Source organism: Salmo salar, chromosome ssa19 (genome assembly GCF_905237065.1).
Source record: "Salmo salar chromosome ssa19, Ssal_v3.1, whole genome shotgun sequence".
NCBI lineage: Eukaryota > Metazoa > Chordata > Actinopteri > Salmoniformes > Salmonidae > Salmo > Salmo salar.
Genome location: NC_059460.1, coordinates 31,179,642 through 31,196,909, shown reverse-complemented (window position 1 = coordinate 31,196,909; position 17,268 = coordinate 31,179,642). Strand labels below are relative to the sequence as shown.

The following is a 17,268-nucleotide window of genomic DNA, read 5'->3' as shown; positions in this document are numbered from 1 at the left end:
ACAAGACAAAGTGTAATTAAGTGTAAAGACATCGTTGTTGAATTGCTCGAAAGGTTAATATCACACTCTCTCAACAATAGAGATGCAACAGTATCCCACTGGGCAAAAACAGGTTGAATCAACGTTGTTGCCACGTCACCTCAACCCCCAAAATCTATGTGATGACATTGAGTCAATATGGAAAACTAACTGGATTTGCAAAAAGTCAACTTAAGGGCATTTCGTATTTTTTTCACCAAATATTTCACCAAAATCCAATGACATGGTGACAACCAAATGTCAATAAAAACTAGACGTTGAACTGACATCTGTGCCCAGTGGGATGTCTCCACATCTTGAGAAACAAACTGTATGAATGCATGAAATCTGAAAGCCTTCAAGAAAACAATCCCATGGAACTGGCGCTTCATGTTTTCTGACCTCTAACCTCTATACCATAAGGAAGTCCTTCCAGTCAATTCCCTTTTATCCCTGGCCACAGAGAGGGCCATGGGTCAATCCACCAGCTCCACTCTGTTTATTTTCACTCATAATTGTTATGTTTGATCTTCCCACTGCCCTCTCAATGCACCCAATGGGCCTTACAGCATGAATCTTCCAACCGAGATTTCGGTAAAAACCTGGGAATTTTGATAAAGTTAAGATCATTTTGCAACCTTACAAATGGGAGAGCTAGCTAACTTCTCATCTCACCCAATTTTGAACTATGACATAGTAAACTTCTGGTAATGTGGGGGAATTAAGTTCTATACATTTTATTTCAAAGTATATTAGTTAAAGAAGTTGCTGTTCAGTAAGTTCAGGTTATACTGCATCTTAGAGTACATGGAAGTGAAGGTTGTGGGTACGGATAATTCCTCCTCTTCCAGAGAGAAAGAAAAAATCTTCAGGGGATACTACAGCGAGAGAAACATTCACAACCTCAAAAAATTAAGGCTCGTCTGTGGTGCTTTTGGGAATATCATGGTGCCTGGCAATTTTTCCTTCTCTCAAAGAACAAACGTTGTTTCGGTTAATGCTGTCTCTCCATTTTGAAGGGCAAATCTGGGTTTGGTACATAGATTTTCGGACTAGAATCTCAGATTGCCTCTTTCAGAAATTCAGCCAACAGTCTATAGTAGCAAACCGTCTCAGTTCAGTTCAGAACCTCCATTTGGGTCAAATCATCCCTGAACCCTAGCCATGGAGACAGCAACCAAACATGCTAAACCACAACATAAAACATGGGATAATTTAAATCCACTGCAAGCCCATCACTTAGACCCCGAAACACACCATTGTTCAAGGATAATTGCTGGAAATATTTAGTCTGTGCAACATTTCTTTGAAAATAGAGTCCTAATTGCCTAACGATACTATTTAATTGCCTTCCATCCCATAAACACTAGCAGATTAGAAAGAGGGGAGTTGGTGAATAGGGCTGAAATACACAGGGCTGATGTTGAATTTACAGGAGAATGGGATGGTGTTACCAAAACTCTCCTGGGAGGGCGGTGTGGGGGGGGGGCAACTTCAGACAAACAAGGTGCGCTTTGTTAGTTTTTTTCCAAACCTCCTGCCGTCCATTCTAAGCCGACAACAACATCTGTAAGCAATCGTAGATTGCCCCCCCCCCACCCCCCCCAAAAGAAACAAAGCACAATTACTCCCCGACCAATCAAGACAGAATTAAACAAACTCTTCCTCTAATCAGTCCCACATGAATACATGTGTACCATGTCACTCCAGACCTAATTTCTATCTTTCGACAACAGATCTCATCTCAAATCATTGGTATGCGTTTGATGAGTGTTTTAGTTTTGGGGTTAGTTTCAGAACTTTTTTCCATTTTTGTAGAACAACAAGAGTGAGTGTGTATGTGTGAGTTCCTGAGCACTCGATCGATGCAGGTCCTGGGTTGAGAGAGACATCAAGCCACTCACCCACTTTCATTGGCCTGCAACCATAGAAACTCAAATGTGAGGCACTCCTCGACTGACATTCTGTCTCTGGCAGAGGGGAGATCAGACAAAGGTTTTTTCTGCCCTCTTTTAAATTGCACCATTCTGACGATTGAACTCCTTGCAAAAGAGAAGACGAAGGTGCTTTTGCCGGTGTTTGCGTGTGTCCCTGCGTGGGTGCGAGGTGCGTGCCAGCGTAAGTATGCGTGCTTGGGCTCCCTTCCTTGTTTGAACTTCTAAACCTCTCTACCTCCCTCCCCCCAGGTGAGTTAGAAAATGTTGGAAGGAAGGAGGGATATTCAGAAGATAAATATATTGGGGGAGGAGTGCGGGGTGAGGAGAAAAGCAGGGGCATACACATTCCATTGGTAGAACAAATATTCACAGCTCCTGGCCACTCAAGCGTGGCTGAACACCCTTTTGTGTTGCGAAGCATTCAGAGCAGTCCACCGCTACACCCAATCACCCCATCCTGCAAGTGTCTGTCTGTCTGTCTGTCTGTCTGTCTTTCTTTTAACCTTCTCTTTACACTTCTTGGTTACTTTTATCAGTCTTCACACTCAAGCAACGCGAAGTTGAAAGATGGCGCCGAAGAACATGGCTGACGTTTTGCATTCTCCCAACCAATTGTGCTATTAGCTTTTATTTTTTAGCATTTTGTGTAACTTATTTTTGAAGTTATTGTGTACATAATGTTGCTGCTACCGTCTCTTATGACCGAAAATAACTTCTGGAAATCAGAAAAGCGATTACTCACCGCGGACTGGAAGAAACTTTTTCCTTTAACGAGTCCGACGAGAAGGATATCCTACTTTCACTGGAACAAGCCCAGATCCACGCCTTTTGCGTGAAGATGCCGGAAAATAGGCCGCAGATCGGGCATCCATCTGAAAATACTGAGGCAAGCGAGTAAACTCCCACTGCCTTCCATTCTTCGCGCTAATGTGCAATCATTGGACAATAAAATGGATGAACTACGATTCAGATTATCCTACCAACGGGACATTAAAAACTGTAACATCTTATGTTTCACCGAGACATGGCTGAACGAAGATATGGACAATATAGAGCTAGCAGGATTTTCCATGCACCGGCAGAACAGAGACACTACCTCTGGTAAGACGAGGGGTGTCTTATTTTTGTCAATAAACAGCTGGTGCGTGATGTCTAATATTAAAGAAGTCTCGAGGTATTGCTCACCTGAGGTAGAGTACCTTATAATAAACTGTAGACCGCACTATCTAACAAGAGAGTTCTCATCTGTATTATTCATAGCCGTCTATTTACCACCACAAACCGAAGCTGGCACTAAGACCGCTCTCAACCAACTATAAAGCCATAAGCAAAGAAGAAAATGCTCATCCAGAAGTAGCGCTCCTAGTGCCCGGGGACTTTAAATCCACTTCAATCAGTGTAGATGAAAGGGCAGAGACTGGTTCAAGGAGTATTTTTAATCTTTGAGACAATTGAGACATGGATTGTGTATGTGTGCCATTTAAAGGTTGAATGGGCAAGACAAAATATTGAAGTACCTTTGAACGAGGTATGGTAGTAGGTGCCAAGCGCACCGGTATGTGTCAAGAACTGCAACACTGCTGGGTTTTTCATGCTCAACAGTTTCCTGTGTGTTTCAAGAATGGTCCACCACCCAAAGGACATCCAGCCAACTTGACACAATTGTGTAAAGCATTGGAGTCAACATGGGCCAGCATCTCTGTGGAACGCTTTCGGCACCTTGTAGAGTCCATGCCCCAACTAATTGAGGCTGTTCTGAGGGCAATTTAATATTAGGAAGGTGTCCTTAATGTTTTGTACACTCAGTGTATGCGCCTCCCTGAGATAAATCCTCCGATAGAAAAATAGCATTAGCATTTCCTGGCCTAGATTGGAATTTCCAGAAATGGCACATCCTGTAGGTATTTACAATATGACATACTTATAACTTATTATATAATGATAATGGTTATAACAAGGCTAGGTTATGACTAGTGCCCAGAGTTTATCCTGGTCAGGTGGTCAAAAAGTCAGGAAAAACTCTGGGCCCCACTGATAATCCAGGTACTGTATTAGCCCTGAGGGGCCCCAGTGTTAAGGATCAGTGTGGCAGACGTGTTGTTGCCTACTCTTACCACCTGGGGGGGCGGCCCGTCAGGAATTCCAGGATCCAGTTGCAGAGGGAGGTGTTTAGTCCCAGATTCCTTAGCTTAGTGATGAGCTTCGTGGGCACTATGGTGTTGAATGCTGAGCTGTAGTCAATGAACAGCATTCTCACATAGGTGTTCCTTTTGTCCAGGTGAGAAAGGGCAGTGTGGAGTGCGATTGAGATTCCGTCATCTGTGGATCTGTTGGGGCGGTAAGCGAATTGGAGTGGGTCTAGGGTGTCCGGGAGGATGCTGTTGATGTGAGCCATGATCAACCTTTCAAAGCACTTCATGGCTACTGACGTGAGTGCCACGGGGGCGGTAATCATTTAGGCAGATTACCTTCGCTTCCTTGGGCACAGGGACTATGGTGGTCTGGTTGAAACATGTAGGTATTACAGACTCAGTCAGGGAGAGGTTGAAAATGGCAGTGAAGACACTTGACAGTTGGTCTGCGCATGCTTTGAGTACACGTCCTGGTAATCCGTCTGGCCCAGTGGCTTTGTGAATGTTCACCTGTTTAAAGGTTTTGTTCATATCGGCTACCGAGAGCGTAATCACACAGTCATCCAGAACAGCTGGTGCTCTCGTGCATGCTTCAGTGTTGCTTGCCTCGAAGCGAGCATAAAAGGCATTTAGCTCGTCTGGTAAGCTCGCGTCACTGGGGAGCTCGCGTCTGGATTTCCCTTTGTAGTCCGTAATAGTTTTCAAGCCCTGTCACATCCGATGAGCGTCAGAGCCGGTGTAGTAGGATTCAATCTTAATCCTGTATTGACGCTTTGCTGATTCGTCTCTGTGCATAGCAGGATTTTTTATAAGCGTCTGGATTATTTTCCTGCTCCTTGAAAGCGGAAGCTCCAGCCTTTAGCTCGATGCAGATGTTGCCTGTAATCCATGGCTTCTGGTTGGGATATGTACGTACAGTCACTGTGGACGACGTCAATCGATGCACTTATTTATGAAGCCAATGACTGAGGTGGTGTATTCATCAATGTCATTGGATGAATCCCGGAACATATTCCAGTCTGTGCTAGCAAAACAGTCCTGTAGTATAACATCCGCGTCATCTGACCACTTCCGTATTGAGCGAGTCACTGGTACTTCCTGCTTTAGTTTTTGCTTGTAAGCAGGAATCAGGAGGATATAATTATGGTCAGATTTGCCAAATGGAAGGCGGGGGAGAGCTTTGTATGCATTTCTGTGTGTGGTGTAAAGGTGGTCTAGGATTTTTTTCCCCTTGTTGCACATGTGACATGCTGGTAAAAAGTTGGTAAAGCTGATTTAATATTGCCTGCTTTAACCTGCCTGGGATAGGGGGCAGTATTTTCACGGCCGGATAAAAAACGTACCCGATTTAAAACTGGTTACTACTCTTGCCCAGAAACGAGAATATGCATATTTGGATAGAAAACACTAAAGTTTCTAAAACCGTTTGAATGGTGTCTGAGTATAACAGAACTCATATGGCAGGCAAAAACCTGAGAAGATTCCAAGCAGGAAGTGGCCTTTCTGCAAATTTGTAGTCCTTCTGTTGCTTGTCTATCGAAACTACAGTATCTGAGCTATTACATGACACTTTCTAAGGCTTCCATTGGCTCTCTAAAGCCTTCAGAAACCGGATTGAAGCGTCTCCTGTCTCCGGGCAGATAACAGCAGCACAGTTTGTCAGTGGACTGCCTGGTGACAGAGAGACTGGAGATGCGCCTTCACGAGACCTCGCCAATTTCTCTCTTCCTTTTTGACTGAATACAGCATTGTCCGGTTGGAATACTATTGCTATTTTACGAGTAAAATACCATAAAAATTGATTTTAAACAGCGTTTGACATGCTTCTAAGTACGGTAAAAGAACATTTTGAAATGTTTTGTCTCGAAATGCGCTCGCGCGTTACCCTTTGGATAGTGACCTGAACGCACGAACAAAACGGGGGTATTTGGACATAACTATGGATTATTTGGAACAAAAACAACATTTGTTGTGGAAGTAGAAGTCCTGGGAGTGCATTCTGACAAAGAACAGCAAAGGTAATCCAATTTTTCTAATAGCAATTCTGAGTTTAGGTTTCCCTGAACTTGGCGGGTGTCAAATTAGCTAGCCGTGATGGCTGAGCTATGAACTCAGAATATTGCAAAATGTGCTTTCGCCGAAAAGCTATTTTAAAATCTGACATCACGATTGCATAAAGGAGTTCTGTATCTATAATTCTTAAAATAATTATGTATTTTGTCAACGTTTATCATGAGTAATTTTGTAAATTCACTGGAAGTTTTGGGTGGGAATGCTAGTTCTGAACATCACATGCAAATGTAAAAAGCTGTTTTTTTATATAAATATGAACTTGATTGAACAAAACATGCACGTATTGTATAACATAATGTCCTAGGAGTGTCATCTGATGAAGATCATCAAAAGGTTAGTGCTGCATTTAGCTGTGTTTTGGGTTTTTGTGACATATATGCTTGCTTTGAAAATGGCTGTGATTATTTTTGGCTGTGTACTCTCCTAACATAATCTAATGTTTTGCTTTCGCTGTAAAGCCTTTTTGAGTCTTATCTTTCAAATGGTGTAAAATAGTCGCATAGTTGAAAAATTTAAAATATTGAATTTGAGGTATTTGTATTTCGCGCCACGTTCTTCCATTGGATATTTGGTGGAACGTCTAGATGCAAGAGGTTTTAACCTGTCTGGGCTAGGGGGCAGTATTTTCACGGCCGGATGAAAAACGTACCCAATTTAAAACAGGTTACTACTCTGGCACAGAAACTAGAATATGCATATTATTAGTAGATTTGGATAGAAAACACTCTGAAGTTTCTAAAACTGTTTGAATGGTGTCTGTGAGTACAACAGAACTCATATGGCAGGCAAAAACCTGAGAAAAATCCAAGCAGGAAGTGAAAAGTCTGAGAATTGTAGTTCTTTTGATTCTCTATCGAAGCTCCAGTGTCTGTGGGGTGACGTTGCACTTCCTAAGGCTTCCATTGGTTGTCTAAAGCCTTCAGAAAGTGGTTTGAGCATTTTCCTGTCACTGGGCAGATAATAGGAGCTCAGTTACTGAGTGGTCTGCCTGGCAACAAAGGGATTGGATATGCTCGGTCCCGCGAGCGTGCCCCTCCTTTTTGTTCTTGAATGAATATGCTATTGTCCGGTTGGAATATTGTCTCAATTTTACATTAAAAATACCATAAAGATTGATTTTAAACAGCATTTGACATGCTTCTAAGTACGGTAATGGAACATTTTGACTTTGTGTCTCGTTCCGCGCTCGCGCGTTATGCCTTTGGATAAGTGATCTGTACGCACGAACAAAACGGAGGTATTTGTACATAAATATGGATTATTTCGAACAAAAACAACATTTATTGTGGAAGTAGCAGTCCTGGGAGTGCATTCTGACTAAGATCAGCAAAGGTAAGAGCATATTTCTAATACTAATTCTGAGTTTAGGTTGCCCCGAACTTGGCGAGTGTCTGAATAGCTCACCGTGATGGCTGAGCTATGTACTCAGAATATTGAAAAATGTGCTTTCTCCGCAAAGCTATTTTAAAATCTGACACAGCGGTTACATCCAGGGGTAGTCCATCTATAATTCTTAAAATAATTGTTATATATTTTGTCAACGTTTATGATGAGTATTTTTGTAAATTGATGTGCACATTCACCGGACATTTTGGTGGGAATACATTTTCTGAACATCACGCGCCAATGTAAAATGCTGTTTTTTTGTTGTTGATATAAATATGAGCTTTATCTTACAAAACATACATGTATTGTGTAACATAATGTCCTAGGAGTGTCATCTGATGAAGATTGTCAAAGGTTAGTGCTTCATTTAGCTGTGTTTTGGGTTTTATTGACACGTCCTTGCTTGGAAAATTGTCTGTGTGATTATTTTTGTCTATGTACTCTCCTAACATAATCTAATGTTATACTTTCGCTGTAAAGCCTTTTTGAAATCGGACAATGTGGTTAGATTAACGAGAAGTTTCTTTAAAATGGTGTAAAATAGTTTTATGTTTGAGAAAGTTGAATTATGACATTTTGTTGTTTTTGAATTTTCTGCCCTGATATTTCACTGGCTGTGTCCCGCAGGTAGCGTCCCACCTAGCCCATAGAAGTTAACAAGTGACATCAATAAAGGATCATTGCTTTCACCTGGTTTCACCTGGTCAGTCTATGTCATTGAAAGAGCAGGTGTCCTTAATGTTTTGTATACTCAGTGTAAACATTATGCAGTTCTTTTGAAAGTCATGATACTGTATGTTGTCATGTACTGTAGGGAATCTACCCTAAACCTTAGCTGCAGAGAATACATACTAATCTACTTACATGTCATTAGAAAATCAAATAATTCACCATGTTCGCATGAGATATCACAAAAATAACCAACATTTTATGGAGGCTGTATAATGTTCATTCTCACTGTATAACAGAAGGGCTGGTCTTTGCATACTCAGTAAGCACCTTACAAAAGAAGGCATTATGAACCACGCATCGGTTGAAGTCGTTACCCAAAATAAATCCAAATTTCATTTTTATGTTTATTCCTTGAAATGACTGTCCCACACTCAATTAGTGTATGGAGAATGAAAGGGTGTATCTTTATTTGTGTGCCACCATAATCCTTTCCCACAGAAAGGGAGGCGATTAAACAGGTTAAAAATACCACTATTCAGACTGTTGGTAAGAAAAATAAACATTCTTATTTTATAAGCACATTAAGCAAATCAATTTAACATAAATTATACACTTTGATGACAAAGGCTCAGAGTTGAAAGTCATTTGCAAATGGTGTACGTCAAACACCGAAATAAAGAGAAAAGTTTGAGGGTCTTCACACTTACTAAACTTTTTGCAAAAAATACCCTGGACAACACATATACTGGAATGTAAACTTGCGAACTTGTCACGTCTGGACGACACTCGCCCAACAGTTGCCCCCCTCTAAGCAGGGCAGTGTAAACAGAATTGTCTCATTGAGTCAACACTCTTAGTTTTTTTTTATAGTATAGCAATGTTTTTGAAACAGCTGAAATGTAGAGACATTCTCCTTAGTTTTAGACTTGTTTTATTGAGTTTTTACCTGAAATTGTAGTAACAACCTGTTACATGCTGAAATGGTCACCGTAGCTTTAAATCTCAACAGTACATTTTTTTTACTTGCCTACACTGTATGGAGGACCAAAGCTGCCATAATTAGAATTAAATTAATAAATAAATGCACACATAAATAATTTTAATTCATGTTATTCATTTAAATAATTTCTTTATTTCTGTATTACTTCCTCCAATATGATAATGAGGACGTGTCAAGCAAATGTATGTATGTGTGTGGTATCTAACACACCATTGGTTGATCAATGTCACGGTGCGTTGATTGATTGCATTTGCCTGGGCTGCGTTCAGTATGACATAACATGTTAAAAGTTTAACCTGTTATGGCTAGGGGGCAGTATTTTCGCGGACGGATAAAAAACGTACCCGATTTAATCTGATTAGTACTCCTGCCCAGAAACTAGAATATGCATATAATTATTAGCTTTGGATAGAAAACACTCCAACGTTTCTAAAACTGTTTGAATGGTGTCTGTGAGTATAACAGAACTCATTTGGCAGGCCAAAACCTGAGAAGATTCTGTACAGGAAGTACCCTGTCTGACCATTTCTTGGCCTTGTTGATTATCTCTATCTATTACAGGGGATCTCTGCTCTTACGTGACACTTTCTACGGCTCACATGGACTCTCAGAAGGCGGCAAAATGCTGAATCGTGGCTTTGCAGGCTCTGGCTGAAACAAAGTAGCGCGTTTGGATAGTGGCTGGTTACAGTACTGTGAGACTCAGGCTCGTGCCCGCGTCGACCGAAAGCTTTGTTTTCTTTCCTCTATTTAGCTAAACGGAGATTCCCGGTCGGAATATTATCGCTTTTTTACGAGAAAAATGGCATAAAAATGGATTTTAAACAGCGGTTGACATGCTTCGAAGTACGGTAATGGAATATTTAGAAATCTTTTGTCACGAATTGCGCCATGCTCGCGACCCTGATTTACAATTTCGGATAGTGTCTTGGAACGCACGAACAAAACGCCGCAATTTGGATATAACGATGGATTATTTTGGACCAAACCAACATTTGTTATTGAAGTAGCAGTCCTGGGAGTGCATTCTGACGAAGACAACAAAGGTAATGAAACTTTTGTAATAGTAAATCGGAGTTTGATCAGGGCTAAACTTGGCTAGCCGTGATGGCTGGGCTATCTACTGAGAATATTGCAAAATGTGCTTCCACCGAAAAGCTATTTTAAAATCGGACATATCGAGTGCATAGAGGAGTTCTGTATCTATAATTCTTAAAATAATTATGTTTTTTGTGAACGTTTATCGTGAGTAATTTAGTAAATTCACCGGATGTTTGCGGGGGGTATGCTAGTTCTGAACGTCACATGCTAATGTAAAAAAGTTGGTTTTTGATATAAATATGAACTTGATTGAACAAAACATGCATGCATTGTATAACATAATGTCCTATGGTTGTCATCTGATGAAGATCAAAGGTTAGTGCTGCATTTAGCTGTGGTTTTGTTTTTTGTGACATTATATGCTAGCTTGAAAAATGGGTGTCTGATTATTTCTGGCTGGGTACTCTGCTGACATAATCTAATGTTTTGCTTTCGTTGTAAAGCCTTTTTGAAATCGGACAGTGTGGTTAGATTAACGAGAGTCTTGTCTTTAAAAGGCTGTAAAATAGTCATATGTTTGAAAAATTGAAGTTTTCGGATTTTAGAGGAATTTGTATTTCGCGCCACGCCCATCATTGGATATTGGAGCAGGTGTTCTGCTAGCGGAACGTCTAGATGTAAGAGGTTAAAGGCTGTGTTTCCCATTAGAACCCCCCAAACAATAATGTGTCGCACATATAGCTACTGTATGTATTAATATGTCACTTTATGGGGCAAATTGGAAATAAAATCTATTATATGCTGCTGTGCACCATAAAAACATAAAAATAACAAATGGAACACTGTCATTGCTTGACATAGAAACTGGTGAACAGTTTTGGAACACTGAGCCATTGACTGCCTGCCTGCACCATGTGTCTGTGGGCTCCCGTGTGGCGCAGTGGTCTAAGGCACTGCATCTCAGTGCTTAAGGAGTCACTACAGACACCCTGGTTTGAATCCAAGCCGTATCACAACCGGCCGTGATTGGGAGTCCCATAGGGCGACGGACAATTTGCCCAGCGTCGTCTGGGTTTGGCCGGTGTAGGCTGACATTGTAAATAAGAATTTGTTCTTAATGGACTTGCCTAGTTAAATAAATGTACTAGTGGGTTGCATTTGATAATAAGGCACCAGACTACAGCCATATAGTTTTGAACCTAGAAGAAGACCAAGAGACGGTAGTAGGCAAGGAGTTGTCGACCGGGATGGGCAAGAGGAATGTCCAGAAAAGCATGGTAAGCTAATGTTACTGAGGATCAAGCTAGCTTGGGTACAACTGATAAAGTCCAGTTGGCTAGCTAGCTGCATTTTACAGCGAGACTCTCAGTTTTACACTTAGCTAGCTAGCTAGCTAATTAACTAAACTGAAATTTTCATTAACCATTATAATCTAGCTTGCTACGGTCGTCAAATATCTGTCAGATGTAAAGCAAGCAGGATCAACGCTTGTTTCCTAGCTCATGCTAACTACATCAGTTATTAAGCAATAGAGTAAACAATTAATAAACTAGCAGCTAGCTAACTACAGTCAAATAAGGAGGAGCATGTTGTCATGACAGAACAAGTCACCTATGTGAAGCTAGCCACAATACAGATTAGCCACAGTACTGGAATTTGCTGTTCGCCTAAGCAATTGTTAGTGAGATGAGAATATAAATAATATATTTTCTAGCTATAAATTCACATGTATGCCATGTAATTTGTCATAGCCTTTATCCAAAAATGGCATGCATACTTTTAAATCAGATCTATACATTAACGTGAAATAGGCAAACTGATACATGAATCTTAAATACAGGTACAATTTGCTTTTGTTAATCTCTGCAGGTTTGTCATCTGATTTCTTGGAGTCTGGTGGATATGGATGCAACCATACAAGGCAGATTGAGGTTTGCTACCAGCAGGAACATGGAACACTATGTCATGATACTAGGCAGGAGGCCCTGGGCCAGTAGGAGGTCAGAGGTGAGGGCTCTCTTTCTAGCACTCACTACCTCTATCCATCTCTCTCCAGGTACTACAGAGACAGAATGGGTCAAGGACCTCCACAGCCTTCTGACCAACTACCTGCGATCTCTCCAGAGCACAGAGAAGTAAACTACACTCATAATAGTATACTTGATGCACTATGTAATTTTTTTTATTTACCTTTATTTAACTAGGCAAGTCAGTTAAGAACAAATTCTTATTTTCAATGACAGCCTAGGAACAGTGGGTTAACTGCCTGTTCATGGGCAGAACGACAGATTTGTACCTTGTCAGCTCAGGGATTTGAACTTGCAACCTTTCGGTTATTAGTCCAACACTCTAACTGCCCCAAATCTCCTTCATTGTAACAGTTTGCCTGTGTGATGACATAGCATATTATCCACAGCCACTGGTTGGATTGGCTTCACTGTACTCAAGCCAAAACTCATGCTCTCTCTCCTCCCTGTAAAAGTCTCCCAGACTCTAGAGCAGTACATCAAACACCTGCCACCCTGTTGTCAGCTACAGTTGAAGTCGGAAGTTTACATACACTTAGGTTGGAGTCAATAAAACTCGTTTAACCATACCACAAATTTCTTGTTAACAAACTGTAGTTTTGTAAAGTCGGTTAGGACATCTACTTTGTGCATGACAAGTAATCTTTCCAACAATTGTTTACAGACAGATTATTTCACTGACAATTCACTGTGTCACAATTCCAGTGGGTCAGAAGGTTACATACACTAAGTTGACTGTGCCTTTAAACAGCTTGGAACATTCCAGAAAATGATGTCATGGCTTTAGAAGCTTCTAATAGGCTAATTGACATCATTTGAGTCAATTGGAGGTGTACCTGTGGATGTATTTCAAGGCCTACCATCAAACTCATTCCCTCTCTGCTTGATATCATGGGAAAATCAAAAGAAATCAGCCAAGACCTCAGAAAAGAAATTGGAGACCTCCACAAGCCTGGTTCATCCTTGGGAGCAATTTCCAAATGCCTGAAGGTACCACATTCATCTGTACAAACAATAGTACGCAAGTATAAACACCATGGGACCACGCAGCCGTCATACCGCTCAGGAAGGAGACGCGTTCTGTCTCCTAGAGACGAACGTACTTTGGTGCGAAAAGTGCAAATCAATCCCAGAACAACAGCAAAGGACCTTGTGAAGATGCTGGAGGAAACAGGTACAAAAGTATCTATATCCACAGTAAAATGAGTCCTATAATCGACATAACCTGAAAGGCCGCTCAGCAAGGAAGAAGCCACTGCTCCAAAACCGCCATAAAAAAAACAGACTACGGTTTGCAACTGCACATGGGGACAAAGATCGTACTTTTTTGGAGAAATGTCCTCTGGTCTGATGAAACAAAAATAGAACTGTTTGGCCATAATGACCACCGTTATGTTTGGAGGAAAAAGGGTGAAGCTTGCAAGCCGAAGAACACCATCCCAACCGTGAAGCACGGGGGTGGCAGCATCATGTTGTAGGGGTGCTTTGCTGCAGGAAGGACTGGTGCACTTCACAAAATAGATGCCATCATGAGGCAGGAAAAAGATGGATATATTAAAGCAACATCTCAACACATCAGTCAGGAAGTTAAAGCTTGGTCGCAAATGGGTCTTCCAAATGGACAATGACCCCAAGCATACTTCCAAAGTTGTGGCAAAATGGCTTAAGGACAACAAAGTCAAGGTATTGGAGTGGCCATCACAAAGCCCTGACCTCAATCCTATAGAAAAGTTGTGGGCAGAACTGAAAAAGCGTGTGCGAGCAAGGAGGCCTACAAACCTGACTCTCTTACACCAGCTTTGTCAGGAGGAATGGGCCAAAATTCACCCAACTTATTGTGGGAAGCTTGTGGAAGGCTACCCGAAATGTCTGACCAAAGTTAAACCATTTAAAGGCAATGCTACCAAATACTAATTGAGTGCATGTAAACTTCTGACACACTGGGAATGTGATGAAAAAAATAAAAGCTGAAATAAATCACTACTATTATTCTGACATTTCACATTCTTAAAATAAAATGGTTATCCTAACTGACCTAAGACAGGGAATGTTTACTAGGATTAAATGTCAAGAATTGTGAAAAACTAAGTATAAATGTATTTGGCTAAGGTGTATGTAAACTTCTGACTTCAACTGTATATGCAAACAATTCCCTGAGAAAGGATGCAACTACCAAGGCTTTCAAAGGCCACATTTTGGGGATGACCAAATGCAAGTTTTGTATAAACTCATTTTAATTTTGTTAGATTACAAAACAATAACTTCTTCATAGCATGTTTGTCACTAACTTTTACTAACTTCTGTGATAAGTTAAACACAGACAACACTTGAAGCGTATGATTCGTATGAAGGTCTAAAGTAAATGTCCAGGGTGAAAACATTTGTATTCATGTATACCAGACATCACACAGGCATGTCAAATAAAATATACAGTACCAGTCAAAAGTTTGGACACACCTACTCATTCAAAGGTTTTCCTTTGTTTTTACTATTTTCTACAGTGTAGAATAATGGTGAAGACATAAAAACTATGAAATAACACATATGGAATCATGTGGGAACCAAAAACGTGTTTTAAAAAATATCAAAATATATTTAATATCACAGATTCTTCAAAGTAGCCACCCTTTGCCTTGATGCCAGCTTTGCACACTCTTGGCATTCTCTCAATCATCTTCATGAGGTAGTCACCTGGAATACATTTAAATTAACAGGTGTGGCTTGTTAAAAGTTCATTTGTGGAATTAATGCATTTGAGACAATCAGTTGTATTGTGACAAGGTAGGGGTGGTATACAGATGATAGCCCTATTTGGTAAAAGACCTAGTCCATATTATGGCAATAACAGCTCAAATAAGCAAAGAGAAACAACAGTTCATCATTACTTTAAGACATGAAGGTCAGTCAATCCGGTTTCTTCAAGTGCAGTCGCAAAAACCATCAAGCGCTATGATGAAATTGGCTCTCATGAGGACCGCCACAGGAAAGGAAGACCCAGAGTTACCTCTGCTCCAGAGGATAAGTTCATTAGAGTTACTAGCCTGAGAAATTGTAGTCCAAATAAATGTGTCACACAGTTCAAGTAACAGAGACATCTCAACATCAACTGTTCATAGGAGACTGCGTGAATCAGGTCTTCATGGTCGAATTGCTGCAAAAAAAACACTACTAAAAGGACACCAATAAGAATAAGAGACTTGCTTGGGCCAAGAAACACAAGCAATTGACATTAGACGGTTTCAGTCACAATTTGCTTTTACCATAGTGTTCTATAGTAGCTTTAATATGGTAGCTAGTGTTAGCCTAACACAGAGGCGAAATTCCCACAGGGTATGGGGGACTTGCTAGCTAACTTTACCTAGCTGAGTAGCCTAAATTATAATATGAATGACACTGTACGATAACGTTACTGTACTTTTATAATCTTATGGGAGGGGTAAACATTCTTTATTGATATGCTAACGTTACTTGCTCATGAAGCATGTTGTTAATTTTAGTTAGCTAGGAGTTAGCTGTGTATTCTCAGCAAATTGAATGTGTACGGATGAGAAAATAAGCCTTTTAATTGTCTGCACATGCTTGTGGATTGTTTAATTATTCAAGAGTGTAATATGGTTTGGTTGCATTATTCAATATTGTAGTTGGTTTAAGAAGAAAAGTTGCTAGGATTGTTAAATAGTTGGTGCTTGATAAGTTTGCCCAATCAAATGATTTGTTTCAGAGAGTTCTGTGATGTGGAAGAGACTAAGTACTAGCGGCTACTGTGATATTTACGGTCAATTTGAGCTGCGGACCAAGAATGTTGCATTGCCAGCCACCATAAACGGTAAAGCAAGGATGTAATGTGAATTGAAAAGTAGAAATCTCTTTCGCCACTTTGCCACTCAGACTCTCCATCTCTCATAGTGGGAATAGGGACATGGATTTTATTTTTTTAAAGCAGTGTTTTTTTCTTTACACCGGGTTAAACAACAAGCTAAAAAAACATTGCCTTTGAAAAATAATTTTCTTTCTGCAACTGCTTAAAGAGACCATTATCGAAGGTATCGAAATAGTCAATCTATTGTTGTCGTTACACACTAAACACAGTATGGAAACTTATATAAACAACAGCCTGAATTTAAAATTGATTACATTTAGATTGTGTGTCACTGGCCTACACACAATTCCCAATAATGTCAAAGTGGAATAATGTTTTTACAATCTTTTACAAATTCATTAAAAATAAAAAGCTGACATGTCTAGAGTCAATAAGTATTCAAGTCCTTTGTTATGGCACGCTTAAAATCAGTTCTGGAGTAAAAATTTGCTTAACAAGTCACATAAGTTGCATGGACTCCCTCTGTGCGCAATAATAGTGTTTAACATGATTTTTTAATGACTACCTCATCTCTGTACCCCACACATACAATTATCTGTAAGGTCCCTCAGTTGAGCAGTGAATTTAAAACACAGATTCAACCACAAAAACAGGGAGGTTTTCCAATGCCTCACAAAGAAGGGAACCTATTGGTAGATGGGTCAACAACAACAAAAAAGCAGACATTGAATGTCCCTTTGAGCATGGTGAAGTTATTAACTACACTTTGGATGGTTGCCGGAGAGGATGGAAACCGCTCAGGGATTTCACCATGAGGCCAATAGTGACTTTAAAACAGTTAAGAGTTTGTTTAATGGCTGTGATAGGAGAAAACTGAGAATGGATCAACAACATTGTAGTTACTCCACAAAACTAACCTAAATGACAGAGTGAAAAGAAAGAAGCCTATACAGAATAAAATATTCCAAAACATGTATTCTGTTTGCAATATGGCACTAAAGTAAAACTGCAAACAATGTGGCAAAAAAATGTACTTCATGTCCTGAATACAAAGTGTTATGTTTGGGGCTAATCCAACACAACACATCACTGAGTACCACTCTTGATATTTTAAAGCATGGTGGGGGCTGCATCATGTTATGGGTATGCTTGTGTAAGAGTA

General features: G+C 40.3%; 1 protein-coding gene across 7 annotated transcripts in view; it reads right to left on the bottom strand.

Moving 5' to 3' along the window:
* The window catches only part of LOC106578655 (transcriptional activator GLI3), a 196,708-nt gene that overhangs the window by 161,031 nt on the left and 18,409 nt on the right, over window positions 1-17,268 (bottom strand). The window lies entirely within an intron of this gene.